Source organism: Pseudopipra pipra, chromosome 3 (assembly GCF_036250125.1).
Source record: "Pseudopipra pipra isolate bDixPip1 chromosome 3, bDixPip1.hap1, whole genome shotgun sequence".
Taxonomy (NCBI): Eukaryota; Metazoa; Chordata; class Aves; order Passeriformes; family Pipridae; genus Pseudopipra; species Pseudopipra pipra.
The window spans coordinates 10,482,775-10,496,598 of record NC_087551.1 but is presented as its reverse complement, the minus strand read 5'-3'; the positions used below and the strand labels follow the sequence as shown (position 1 = coordinate 10,496,598).

Below are 13,824 nucleotides of genomic sequence, written 5' to 3'. Positions count from 1 at the left end.
GTTCAGATACAGGGAGTTGACCAGTGGTAAACTTCCCATTTGATTTGAAAAATGGAATCTACCTTCACTGTTAAGGGTCTGTTTTGTATCATACACATATACTATCCAATTATATCATTGAATAAAAATGTCAATTTTAAGGCATTCACTATGTTAAATATTTGCTTTTTCTTTTGCATAGGTGAATGGCTATATTAATATGATTAATATTATTAGTTATGTTTGTATTAATGTTTACCAGGAGTGCTAATCAGTAGTGACTTGTCATTAATTCATTGACATTTTTAAAAGAAGAGGAAATGTTACTCTATGTGTGAGTTTTCATTGTTCAAACACCACTGTGAAAAATTAAATTTCATAGCAGTTGGCAGATGTTTCCATTGCTGGTGTGAGTTTCACAGTTTGATCAAAATTATCTTAAATTTTCTGTATTACTTTCAGCCACATTATAATTTGACTATAAGTAGAAATGGTCAATCAAGACTTGCACAGCTCTGTCATGCCAGATTTTTAGGTGGTGTTAACCCTCCTTTCTCCATCACTGAGAAGTAGTCTAGCAGTTCAGGATGTGCACATGGATTTGGAAAACTTACCTGGTCCCAGACACTCCCTGAACAATTTCAGGACCTGGATTGATTTTGCCTACCTAGGAATGATGAGCTACATGGATTTGAAGATACTTTGTTAATGAAGCCAAGTTTTCAGGTTTCTGTAACCATTTTGCCCCTTGTTTCAGTTTCCACTTTGTAATGGCTCTTGCCCCTTGTCTGGTTAACTGGCTCCCCAAGAACTGAAAGTAACTAGATACCACCCTAATGGGGTTTAATTTATATACACTTCTACCTTCATTTCAGTGTAGACTCAGTCCAAAACGTTCTCTTTTCAAATTTTTTTTACGTGGGCCAGAACCTTTCTCAACAAGTAGAGCAATATCCAGAAACATGTTGTCCTTCCCCCTGCTCCTTAAAATGTACATCCAAAATTCTCTGATGTCTTCACTAGTTGAGAGTAGAGACAAAAAGCTCCCAGATTTGAGCAAGGCCACCATATTGAAAGAATTTTTTGTTTCTTAAAGAATCCCCATCACTAGTCCAAGGATACCTTTAAACCCATCTAACTGGGGGCTCCTGGTTGCATGCCTGGTAAGCTGGGTTGGTTTCTTTAGAATGTTCTTTAGGAACATATGTATGTTCTTTAGGATCATAATTTTCATGCTGTAGCCTCTGATTGTCTGGACTATCTTTTGTCTGTTAATTACCCATTTGTTCAGCTTTACTCATGTTTATTTTCATGATTTTTATTTCATGTCTTTTTTCCCCCTCTGATACTGTTTTGGAGAGAGGAGCAGTTGCAAGTGGTTGCACTTCTATTCTTGTTCAGATGACAGAAGAGCAATGGGGATTGCTAAATGCCCCAGTTACATTGGTAACTTCACATTTGAAAAAAAAGCCATGCAATTTTGGGAATCTGATCAATAAGCTGCAAATTCTGGGCTTGCTGGAGTTTCCCCATATCTGTCTGTCTGTTTCTGTAGTCTCTCTAGCCCATAATCAGAGAACAAGTTATAAACAAACATGAGCATAATTCATCTCACTACTCTGTTAGAAGTCATACAAACACTCTCACATCACCTTGAAAAATAGTTGGTGTGTTGTTCTTTACTATTTTTATTTATACTGTTTAATATTTATATATTGCATTTATACATGCGAATACCAGATGGATTATAATTTTTAAAGTTTTGTCTCTTTCCCTGTCCTTCTACTTGCATGATTGTTTTTGAATGAAGTAGGTATTTTCAGTTAGGCAATCTTATGGCCAAAGGTGGGTGAAAATTGTTTCCTCTAATAAAGGAACATTTGAATTGCCATGACTTTCTCTGGTTTATCTGTCCTTCTGTTCACCTTATTTTGCAGGAATGAATTCATGTGTCTCTCCACAAGTGTTTGTGAACATTATGAGATGTTTTCAAACTATATGTGGCAATGCAAGATCTTAATATCTCTTGCGTGGCTTAAAAACATCTGTGACATAGAAGTGTGGTGAACAATTGGGTGGTTGCAGTAACTGTTTGTCAGTAGTTGAAGGTGTTACTAAAAACTCCAAGGAAGTGCTTCATGCACAGCACCAGGCTCTTTCCTGACAGAGTGTGTGCAGCCTCTCAGGAGAGCCACATTGGTGCAGAATTGCTGTGGGATAATAATATGGGATGGGCAACATGGAGTTTTATTTTGTTTGTTTTGTAAACAGGATCTGGGCTCTCGCGTGCCTTCATAGTTTGTCCAAAGTTGTGGCCACAATTAATTCAGGTGAAATGTTTGATTTGGGGCAGAACCGAGAGGTTTGAGTGCACCCAGATCTGCTCATGGGTAAGAAGTTTTCTTAAAAAGCAGGACTGGTAGGCTGTACAGCCAGTTAGAGAGATGCAGACAAGTCTGGAGTGACTGAAACCTTTTACTGTCTGGCCTTTAAGGGCAAAACTGAATTATAGCAGGGAAATGCCTGCATTGCCAAGCCTTTCTTGTGACTGGCTGAGAGGTCAAAGTGAGGAGATAGGAATGGAGACTGCTCTAGTTGCTTGCTCAGTGATTTTTCTTCTTTCTAGCTTTTAAAGTCATACTGCTTTTTAAGGACTTTTCCTCTTCTGCTCTGCACTTCAGGTTTTCTTAATCTGTTCAGAGGCATATAAAGTACCACAGCCATGACACCACCTAAGGAAAGTTGGCAGGGGATTGCAGCCTATTAAGGGCCTGAGGATTCACTCCCACTGCACTCCTTACATTATAACCATTTCCAATTTCAGTTTTCAGTTGCTTGGTTTAGTAGCGACAGACTGCAGAAAGCTGACTGATTAACGGCAGAAGACTTCTGTCCAAAACCTAATTTTCCATCAAGCTGGTTCTGATGGAAGAGATTTTCAGTGATTCCCTAAACAGCATGTACATAATTAAGAAAAAGCCCTTGTGGTTCTCAAGCCTCCAGCATTTGTGAATGGTCTATAAATGTGCCTATTGCTCTAGTCCAATAATCTTTCTATTCGTTATTTCATTTTAAGTAATACTGCAGGAAAATTAGATGTCTTGAGTGTTTATTCAGTGTACTTTCAGAGTGGCAAGCCAAAATGTCACAGGCTAGTGATGAACAAATATCTCTAAGTTATTAAACTTGTATATCTTGCTTGCTTCTTATTGTAATCTGTTCAGTTTGCATTTTCTGTCCCTTGAAAATTTCCTTGATGACTGATATATCTGACACTCTGATTTTTTCAATGTGAGGATGTTTCATTTATTAGCCTGTGGAAAACTCATAGGTGGAGATTGGTATCTTGCTTCCATTCTTATTTTTGAGTCTGTTTTTTTCATTTTTTGATGGGTGTCTGATGCACAAGCTTCCTCTGGTAATGCAGAAGAAAAAAAAGCCCCAAGCTGTGTGATCTCACAGCCCACACAGCAGGGCTATGGAGAGGACAGAGATGTAGGTCTGCTCTTTCCGTGCCAAGGCACTCCAGGCTGGCACACCTCTGCACAGCCTGTTCCATGCATGTAGTCACATCAGGCCTGCAGGGAGACTGGGAAAATGCCTCGCTCTACCTTCAGATCTTCACCAGAATATCAGTAGTTTTCTTTACCTTTGTATCTGCTACTGGCCTGTGCTTTTTAAGATTATTTCTTTGTGGGTTTTCCCTGCTTCTGCTTCTTAAACAAGAGCAAGCCTTTCTGTGTTTGTCTGACATGCAGCATATTTTCAGGAGCATGACACAGACAAGAAGCATGGTTTTCAGATCATCTTGTTGCATCTTCAAGTGTTCCTCTGTTGTTCTTCATGTAAGATCAATCCTGACTGGAGGTAAAGACCTTTGATCTGCAGAAGTACAGACTGCACATGTTCAGCTATTTCAATTCCATCTAGAGAGAATCAGTCCATCTGTAAGCATTTCTTGTAGTATTCCCACACTTGTGCTTTTGGCCTTAAGACAAAAATGAAAGATCAGGACCTTAAAATCTGCGAACCAAGAGGTACCTCTCTTGTTTCTCTGTTGTACAACTTGCAGTGATCTGCTGCTGAAGAATTAGTAAAGTTAAAGCTTAGATAACATTGTTTTCCAAAGAGCTAAAATCTCTATGGCTTCTTTTAAATTTGGTAAGAGCATCTGTGTATTCAGCGCTCCTGAAAAATCAGTCCACTGATTTGGGATGTGAACCTAAATAATAAGTTGATAGAAAGTTAACAAACTCCCACAGATGCATTTGACTAAGAGACACACAGGTGTGCAGGTTAGAGGGAGTAAAGAATTGGGAGGAAGTTGTGTTTAAGCCAGCCTGCACCTTCTTCTGCCTTATGTGACTCAGTTTCCTGCCTCCATAGGTTTTAGAGCATTTTCTCTTCCCCCCAGCAGCTGATCTGTGGTACCCAGGCATCAACTCCACATCAGGATTTAGGTTTCCAAGTGCAGGGCCTCCCATGAACATGACTAATGAGGCTGTTATAGGTCATAACTCTTTTCTTCTCAAAAGTATTTACAAGTAGTATAATTTTACCTACCATTCAAGAGGGATGCTTAAAAAATACCTTGCTTTGCAGTGTTTTCTTGGTCAAAAACTGCACTTCTGCCTATGATTCTCATGTCACTTGTGTCCACAGTTGTGCATAACTGGTTGGAAGCAGAGCTGAAATGCCTGTGAATCTCTTCAATGGAAACTGTATTTATGTTTGTGGGTGCTAACTTTGTAATGAATTGGACTTTCAAGTGCTGTAATGGCAAGGGAAGGCAGTGTACACTGAACAACACCCCACGCCATCTCCCTTTCCAAGTTCACACAATCTTTAAATAAAGCAAATATTTTGCTAATTTTTATGTGATATGTTGGTCTTCTAGTCTGTTCTTCTCATTAAAGAAACACTGTCATGGCAGGCTCTTCCTCTTCTATTTTAGCTGAATGAATAGCATCATATTCTGGGAGTTTTTCCCAGGCAAACTGTCATGCATGCCACTCTGCAAGGAGATGCAGAAGGTAGAATTTTTGTAAAGTGATTTGAGACTTGAGCAGTTGATCTCCAGTGAGAGCTGTCTGCTTATTCCTACTCCTGCTAAAGGCATCAGCTGAAGATTGTTGGTCCTCGTGCTTTCTGAAAACATGTATCTGAATGAAAGACAAAGTGTTTCATATATCAAGAAAGGATATTGCTTTGGATTTTCTTTTCTTTTTTAATAGTTGTGAATACAGTGATATTGTCTTACTCAGTAATACTTGTGATCTGTGGCTGCTTCCTGTCCTTGTCAGTGGCCATTACTGAATATTTCACAGTAGGTGGTGGTTCCCCTCTCTTTATTTCAGCCCCATCCTCAAAAGTGGGTGTTTGCAGCACACAATGTGCTGCCTGTTGGGCCCTATTCTTGCCTCTAGCAGAGGGTTCATTAAAGCCCCAAAGAATGGGATTTAATAACTCTTCCAGATTTTTTTTGCTAGTCTGCTTTTAGTTTCAGCTCACAACTTTGTCAGTTCTGAATGGCCACGTCAGCAAAATCTCTAAAATGCAGTATCTTTCCTTTGTGTGTCTTGCCAGAAACAGGAAGGATTTCTCCCTTTACCTTAGAACTATGAAGAAAATTTTCTTTTCATCAATCCCTCTTCCTCTCTACAAGACATCTCCTCAGATGACTCGTTTCCCAAAGATTTTCTCAGCTCTTAGCTCAAGGGGTTGGTATAAAAAAATCCTTTTCCAGATTCTGGAGTTAACAAGCTAGTAACCAAACTGAGGGGCTGAATAAAAATTTCATCCCTCTTAGTTTAATAGGGTTCCCTAGGAAGTGCTTCATGTGTCAGAAAGCCAACAGTTCATGAAAAGCTAACTCTCTATAAATAATCAGCTGGGAGAAAAAAAAAAGAGGATAGACAAGACTGGAATTTACAAATTTTAGGCAGGAAAAAATATAAACAGAAACAACTACTGTTTGCTTCAGCTGTGCAATGTTAATTAAGTGGGAAAGCTTCTTCAGGCACCATAGAACACCGATTTCCCCCATAAAATTCTTTACAAATCTTAAATAGTGAAAATCAAGGCAGGCAGGATTGTTTCTCACCAGTTTCAAGCAGCAGACTTTTGCTTTTATTCTGAAATAGGATAAGCTTAAAGACAAATTTGATCTGGGGCTAAATTAGAGCCTTCCATGTATAAAAAAGCAACACTGGAAGTTACAGATTAAAAGAAGGAAAAATCAGTCATTTTATTTAAAGGCTTCTGCCAGCTCACAGGAGGACAGGGGTCAGATCTGATTCAAGTGGTGAGTCCTCCCTGTGGGCAGAGCGATGCTGTGGTCATGGTTGTAAGGGACTTGACATGAGTGGATTGTTCTTACTTTCACCAGCAGAGAAGGCAGAGGCCTGGCTTGGGGATGCTGGCGTTGGATCCTGTCTGTCCATAATTGAAAGCCCACTGAGATGTTTGGCTGTGGCTGAGGAGAGGGTGGTCTAGCACAGCATTGCTGTGTCTGTGCATATGAACTTGCCTGGTGCTGTTCTTACAGTCACTTCTCTGTGCTGTCCTAATGCCTAATTAGAAGCTGAGCAATTAGCTCAAAAAGCCTTAGCAGAGTTTCCTTTTGGAAATTGGTGCCTTTGGTGTTACACAGACAAGGTGAGTCTGGCTGAGTTCCCAAGACATTGCATGTAATAGGAAAGCAGCAGATAGTAGCAGTTTAATAAGGCCCCTTGATGCCCTTATCTACTGGATAATAACTTTAATTGACAGTTAATGTTTTCAGCTGCATAAACATTTGTCAATTATTATTTATGCTTCAGAGAAAGGTTACTCTTGATAATAAAATCTTTAACCTCAGATCTTAAGCAACTTTTTTAAAATCACAATTTGAGACAAATAGAATGCTCTAGGGCTTTTTTACTGGCTACAGAATCATGTAAATTAAACCACTCTAAATATACCTATTTGAAGAATTCTTAACTTTGCTATTTCTATTTTTAGAATGATTATGAGTTCCAAGAGAATAATTTACCTTGTAAAAATAAAATCTCAGGCACCACAGTTGTGTTGCTGCCCATCTCTGGGATCTTTGCAATGAGAGAAGTTCCTGTATGCTGTTGCACTTACAGCAGCTGTTCATGGACAGTTACATCCAATGCCCATTTGTCTGGGGCCTCGTTGAGGATGTATCATCATCAGGCTTATGGGGCACAGTAAGTGATGGTGTTTATGATGCTGCTGCTGCTGCTTCTGCCCATTCCTATTGCCCTGGACTGTGGGGCTTGGTTGCTTAGAGACAGACTTATGAGATGACAGTGGTGTTTATCTCTTGACTCTCAGCAAGTAAGGAGTGTTAATTTGTAGTTCATATTGTAGCCGACTTTCTCTTTGGTTTATTAAATCCAGTGTGTTCAGTGTGTTCTCTGAAAGCTTTCATTTAGCGGAGTTTTCCAGTTGTCTTAAAAGTATGGCACAGCAGGCATCGGATGTGAGCTCCCAGAGCAGGGCAGAGATTAATACCAAGTGTGACATTTGGAAGAGTGTCTAGGGGAATGCACTATGCCTGCATATTGCATTTCAAAAGCACTTTACCACTTGCCAGCCTTTTTATTTTTCTCGAATTTCAAATTCCTACGGGAGTTAGACTGAAAGGGAAGAGTTTTTATGCTTCTCTAAAATAACTGCTTACATCTTATTGCGTGCAAATTAACTCCCCCCCCCAACTTTTCACACCATAAATGTGCAGCAGACAGAATAAAAAAGCAGGAAACCTGACACAGTACTGAGCTATGCCCAGTGGAATTGCTGTCTCCCTTTTCTACTCCAATCCCCAAATTCCTCCAGCCTCTTCCTTCCCTTCTTGCTGCGTTTTGCCCACCCTTACCTTCTCCATTTATCCTGACAGAGCAGCCAACATTTGCAGAGCTCCTGGCCAGCTCTCAGCAATGAGACAGATGTGCCTTTCCTGTGGGCTGGTGGATGAAGAGCATTGCAGGTTATGTCGTGTGTAAAGCAGAGTCTCACAGATATGATCTTGTGAGCTACAGTCTACTGCGTAATATGACAGGAGAAAGCCAGTTGCTGTGTCATGAGGGGGGCAGCAAAGTAGCAAGGCTTATTATGTTCTTGTTTTCACTTTCAGTTCACAATTTAAATACCCTCCAGGGATAAAATTTCCCTGCTTATAACAGTCATTTTGAATGATAATGTCATTGAAAATTTCATTTTTCCTTTGCACAGGAAGACAACAGCTGTTTTCTGCAAGGCAGAGAGGTGTGCAGAGAAATTGTAATCTCTGCCACAGTTCTTCAATACTGTACAGCAGAGGCTTTAGCATCTGTCATTTACTCAGAGTGGTGCATGTTTGTGCAGCACCTAGCAGAATGAGACTTGTTTTCTTGATACTTGTCTTTTTGGTGCTATTCCAGTTGAAATGTAGTAATAGCAGTCATACAGTGCAAATATATTGCAGTTCACATAAAGGGATGTAATCAGCAGTTCATGCTTGGGTTTTTAACTGTTGCATTCAGTGGAAATGTTATTAATGCAAGCAAGGGCAGTAAAATTTTGTCCCCAAACATCTAGCTTTGCAATGTCTGAGTACTTAGGTATGCAATACCTGGCAGGCTAACATTCTGTGTGAGACTGGGGGAGAATGAGCTCCTGCCAAATTCGTCCTAAATTTCTTCTTTCTTCCCTGAGCAGAGGGGAGTTGCATTACCATGATGATATGTGCACTCTCACTTCAAATCAGCCAGGTGGAAAGAAAACAAAATGCTTTTCTCTGCATTAGCTGTCTCAAGTGCTCAACACATGTCATTGTGAGGTGCATGGGCATGTAGGGAGTTCAGCTGTGATGTGGGACTTGTCCCTGCCTCTCATAGAGACAGATGCATCCCAGAAATCATGCCGTTTGGCACAGATTCAGAGTCAGTTGGGAGCTCTGCTCAAGCCCAAGTAGTATCACCTCTGCTTGAGCTTTCCCATGCCATATGGACATGTCTGATGGAGAAGCAAGAAGGGATTTTCTAGGAGTAGTGAGAGGGCTGTAGCAACTCTCAGGGAGGTCATCTGTGTTTACTTGTTTTAGCACTTCATAGCAACCACAAATATATAAAGACCCTTCCTTATTTGTGGATGATTGCAGTCACCCAGGTACATGCTGGCAGGTTGATAATAAAAGAGAAATAATACAGTCTGGGAGAACTTCTGCATGGCCCTCTAAGAAAGGGATGAGTACCACTGATCAAAACAATGGGTAACTTTTGTCCTTCTTGTATGACTCTTCTGCGTATCATTGCCTGTGGATGTTGGGAATGTGTTGACTTTTAACTGTTGACAAGTCACGATGGAGAGAAGACTCATGGGTAGAAAGAGCTTAGATACAGGTGTCAGTCCAGGGCAAGAAGTGGCTGATTTTGTGACTGACAGAGTCTTCTGTCTTCCTCTCTGATGGGAAGCTTATGTCTGTGATCTCTTGGCATAAAATCATGGTGGTGCCTTGGGCAAGATAGTATTTTAAGCTCTGACATCTGAGTCCATAGCTGGAGTTTGTCTTCCCAACTAGAACATAGGGGTGAGACCAGGCTTGCTAGGGATGAGCCTAGGGGTGACATGCCAGAGTTAGGGACAAAATTGGTAAGGAGGGCCAAGGAAAACCTCCATTCTTTATTGGACGTGAAGGGGAATATAGTCACCAAAGATGAAGAAAAGGCTGAGGTACTTAATGCCTTCTTTGCCTCAGTCTTTAACAGAAAGATTGGTTATCCTCAAGGCAGCTGGCCCCCTGAGCTGGAAGCAGGGATGGGGAGCAGAATAGCCCCCCTGTGACCCAGGATGGGGTAGTTAGTGACCTGCTGAGCCACTTAGATGCTCACAAGTCTATGGGACCAAAAGGGACCCATCCTAGGGCACTGAGGGAGCTGGCAGAAGAGCTCGCTAAGCTGCATCAGTCCTGGCTAATTGAGGAAGTCCTAGATGACTGGAGGTTGGCCAGTGTGATGCCCATCCACAAGAAGAGTCGGAAGGAGGATCTGGGGAACTACAGGCCTATTGGCCTGACCTTGGTACCTGACAAGGTTAGGGAGCAGATCATCTTGAGTGTAATCACATGCAGGACAACCAGGGTATGAGGCCCAGCCAGCAGGGATTTAGGAAAGGCAGGTCCTGCTTGACCAACCTGATCTCCTTTTATGACCACATGACCCACCCAGTGGATGAGGGAAAGGCTGTGGATGCAGTTTGCGTGGACTTGACACCATCTCCCATGGCATTCTCCTGGAGAAGCTTGGCAGCCCATGGCTTGTACAGGTGCACCCTTCTCTGGATTAAGAAGTGGCTAATGGAAGGACCCAGAGAGTGGAGGTGAATGGTGCTGCATTCAGTCGATGTCTGGTCACTGGTTGTGTCCCCCAGGGATCAGTGTTGGGCCCAGTCCTGTTTATTATCTTTACTGATGATCTGGATGAGGGGATCAAGTATACCCTCAGTAAACACCAAGTTGTGTGGGAGTATTGACCTGCTGGAGGGTAGGAAGGCTCTGCAGGGGGATCTGGACAAGCTGGATAGATTGGCCAAGGCCAACAGTATGAGGTTCAAAAAGGCCAACTGCCAGGTCCTACACTTTGGCCACAACAACCCCATGCAGCGCTGCAGGCTGGGGGAAGAGTGTCTGGAAAGTGGTCCAGCAGAAAAGGACCTGGGAGTGCTGGTTGACAGCAGGCTGAACATGAGCCAGCAGTGTGCCCGGGTGGCCAAGAAGGCCAATGGCATCCTGGCCTGTATCAGGATCAGTGTGGCCAGCAGGACCAGGGAAGTGATTCTTCCCCTGTACTCAGTGCTGGTGAGGCCACATCTCGAATCCTATATCCAGTTCTGGGCCCCTCAATTCAGGAAGGACATTGAGGTGCTGGAGCGAGTCCAGAGAAGGTCAGTGAAGCTGGTGAAGGTCTGGAGAACAAGTCCTATGAGGAGCAGCTGAGGGAGCTGGGGTTGTTCAGCCTGGAGAGGGGGAGGCTCAGGTGAGACCTCCTCACTCTCTACAACTACCTGAAAGAGATTGTGGCCAGGTGGGGGTCAGCCTGTACTCCCAGGCAACCAGCAACAGGATGAGGTTTAGGTTGGACTCCAGGAAGAATTTCCTCACAAAAGGGGTGATTAGACATTGGAATGTGCTGCCCAGGGAGCTGGTGGAGTCACTGTCACTGGAGGTGTTTAAAGAAAGACTGGACATGGCACTCAGTGCCATAGTCTAGTTAACATCGTGTGTTCTGTCATAGGTTGGACTCAATGATCTCAGAGGTCTTTTCCAACCTAATCGATTCTGTGATTCTGTGATCACTGACTTTACAACAGGGGGATGTGCTCTAGCATCATCTAGTCAACATCGGCTTGAACTTCAGTCACTACCATGAACATAAAGGCTATTTGTATGTCTCCAGATTAACTTAGTTCAAAAAAATTATTTGCTTTTCTCATTCTCATAGTTTTCTTGGTCCTTGTTTAGGGTGACACAGTGGAGGCACACAGAGAAATTCAGCCCTGGCTCCAGGTTATCCACAGTGTGTGCTCAGTCAGATGGCTGAAAGAGGCCAAGGGCTGAACCATTTAGAGATGGGGTTTGCTGCCTTACTGAACATGGCTGCTCCAGTAGTGTCCAACACCTGAGAGCACCAGAGCAGCTCTGTGTGGGTATAGGATTGGCATTCATTTTGATGGGTTTGGACTCAAGCTCCATCTATGCAAGGAGTCATTCCTAAGACATAGGGCAAATGATTCCTGCCCAAACCAAGCAACTAATTGCCCTTTTCACAGAACTGCTGATGACAAACCACTGTGCTTTAGCTCTCCTGTACTCAGGTCTACAGTATAAATCTCCCAGTCCCTCATAATAGGATGGGCCTTTGTGTACTGGGTGGGAGGGGAACCACACACTCAGGGTTCCTGGGAAGGCAGTCAGACAGTAGGAGAGAGTAGAAGGCTTATACAAATCCAGCTACAGACATAACAGAATTTCAGCTGCTGGCATCCAGCTAAGCCCCTGCAAGGCATAAAGGCAGACATCACAGCAACACCAGCTCTAGTGAAGCAGCTGCACGGATCACTGCCCACCTGAATTAGGGGGATTTCTTTCCCCAGAAAGCCAGCAGTGTCACTGCTGTTTGAAGGATATCTTATTTTACAGTCTGACTGTATGTGCATGAACACAGTTATACAGAAGCTCAAACAACTACTTGAGCTGCTTTTGTATAAGTGCAAATAACAATATGGCAGAACTGTTGCATTACTGAAAGTGGCCCAGGCCCAAAGCAGGATTTGGTTCTATGCTTCGGGCAATGGGGTTATGTGCTGGTACCAGATGGAGCTTTTAAATTTTCATCAGCAGGTTTATGAACAGAAGAATACCCTTTTATCCACCCCCAGGTCTTTTACTAATAAGGTGCAAATGCTGAACTTCAATTAGCATGGAGTGGAAGTGCAGATGAAATAATACACTTTCTTACTGATGATTATCTATCATGTGAGAGTGAAATAGAGATATGAATAATGACCTGTTTCAGTTTTTTGGAGCTTTTCTGTTGGGTTTTTTCCCCCCTTTAATGCTTAGTAGTATAATTGTGTGAAAATAGCTAAAAATAATGAGCCAGATTCTCTGGTGATTAAATTCTATTACAGGCAAACAGAGGGAGAGTTTTGAGCCCTGCTCATCTTTGCATTGACTTCTGTAGGTGTTGGGCCAAGCCAGGACAGGGGTGTGTGACAGCTGTGTTGTTCAGTTCGCCATGGAGGTATTTTACAAAAGAATTTACAAAACTACATTTTTCCTGCTGCTGAGAGATGGCCAGAGAGGTCTAAGCTTTGCAGCAACATTGTGCATTATCAGGGAATCCCAGTTTTCTTGAGGGGTGCAGGTGCATGGAGAGGCAAAGGGATTGATTAATTGAGTGCTGTCTTTGCCTTTAGCAGCATGTTTGCTGGCCTACAATGTGTGCTTGTGTGCTGTACATGTGCCCCAGATGAGAAGCTTTTTCTGCACCCTGCAGGCATCCGGCTACTCTGCTTGTTCCCTGTGCTTTATGAATCATTCAGGTTTCAACAGCAGTGTCAGCTCTTTAGAGGGCGTTGAGTAAGGTTCTCTACCTTAACTGATATCTCTTAGGGAGGAAAAGGTCAGTCTCGGCACATAGTTGGAGAACATATTGGGAAATTGTCAGGAAAGCTGAGGAAAGGTGCAGCTTTGTGAGGTATAGATTGCTTGTGGGAATTCTACATCCAAGCCTTTCATGTCACAGAAACGTAGAATCATGGAATGTTAAGGGGTTGGTATGGACCTTAAACACTACATAGTCCCAACCCCCCTGATATGTGCAGGGACACCTCCCACTAGACCAGGTTGCCCAAGGCTTTGAACACTGCCAGGGTTAGGGCATCCAACCCTGTTGGATGTCTTGCCTTAAGGAGGCTTTGCTGGAAAAGTAATCCGTTGAGAGGATAGGGTCTACTGTTGGAAAATAGAGATACATAAATTTGAATAGTAACTGAAAGAAAACTGTTCTCCCAATAATAATAATTGAGTATGTTGTGATGAATCAAACCCCAAAATATACCTCTGAAATACTTACTGGTCTTTTCTTCGATGGTTGTGCTTCAACAGAGGGTGTCTGCTCTATAGGCCATTCTGGCTTTAGAATAAAATAGCGTAGAATCGTTTAAGTTGGAAAAAAACCTCTAAGATCATTGAATCCAACCATAAACCTCATAATGCCAAGCCCACCGCTAAACCGTGTATTCAAGTGCCACATCTACACATTGTTTAAATACCTCCAGGGATGGTGACTCAACCAC

At 42.5% G+C, this 13,824-nt stretch overlaps 1 protein-coding gene and 1 long non-coding RNA gene across 3 annotated transcripts in view; one reads left to right on the top strand and one right to left on the bottom strand.

Annotated features, from left to right (window-relative positions):
• Window positions 1-13,824, top strand: part of SHLD1 (shieldin complex subunit 1) — a 46,446-nt gene that overhangs the window by 22,695 nt on the left and 9,927 nt on the right. The gene's annotated exons all lie outside the window — the stretch shown is intronic.
• LOC135410862 (uncharacterized) lies at window positions 3,802-13,223 on the bottom strand. 2 transcript variants are annotated; one of them, XR_010428916.1, is made up of 3 exons: window positions 13,120-13,223; window positions 7,865-7,952; window positions 3,802-3,967 (listed from the first exon to the last, which is right to left on the bottom strand). It is a non-coding gene; the product is annotated as an uncharacterized LOC135410862 (long non-coding RNA). The 2 variants fall into 2 exon arrangements; XR_010428915.1 differs by lacking the exon at window positions 3,802-3,967 and adding an exon at window positions 4,839-5,141.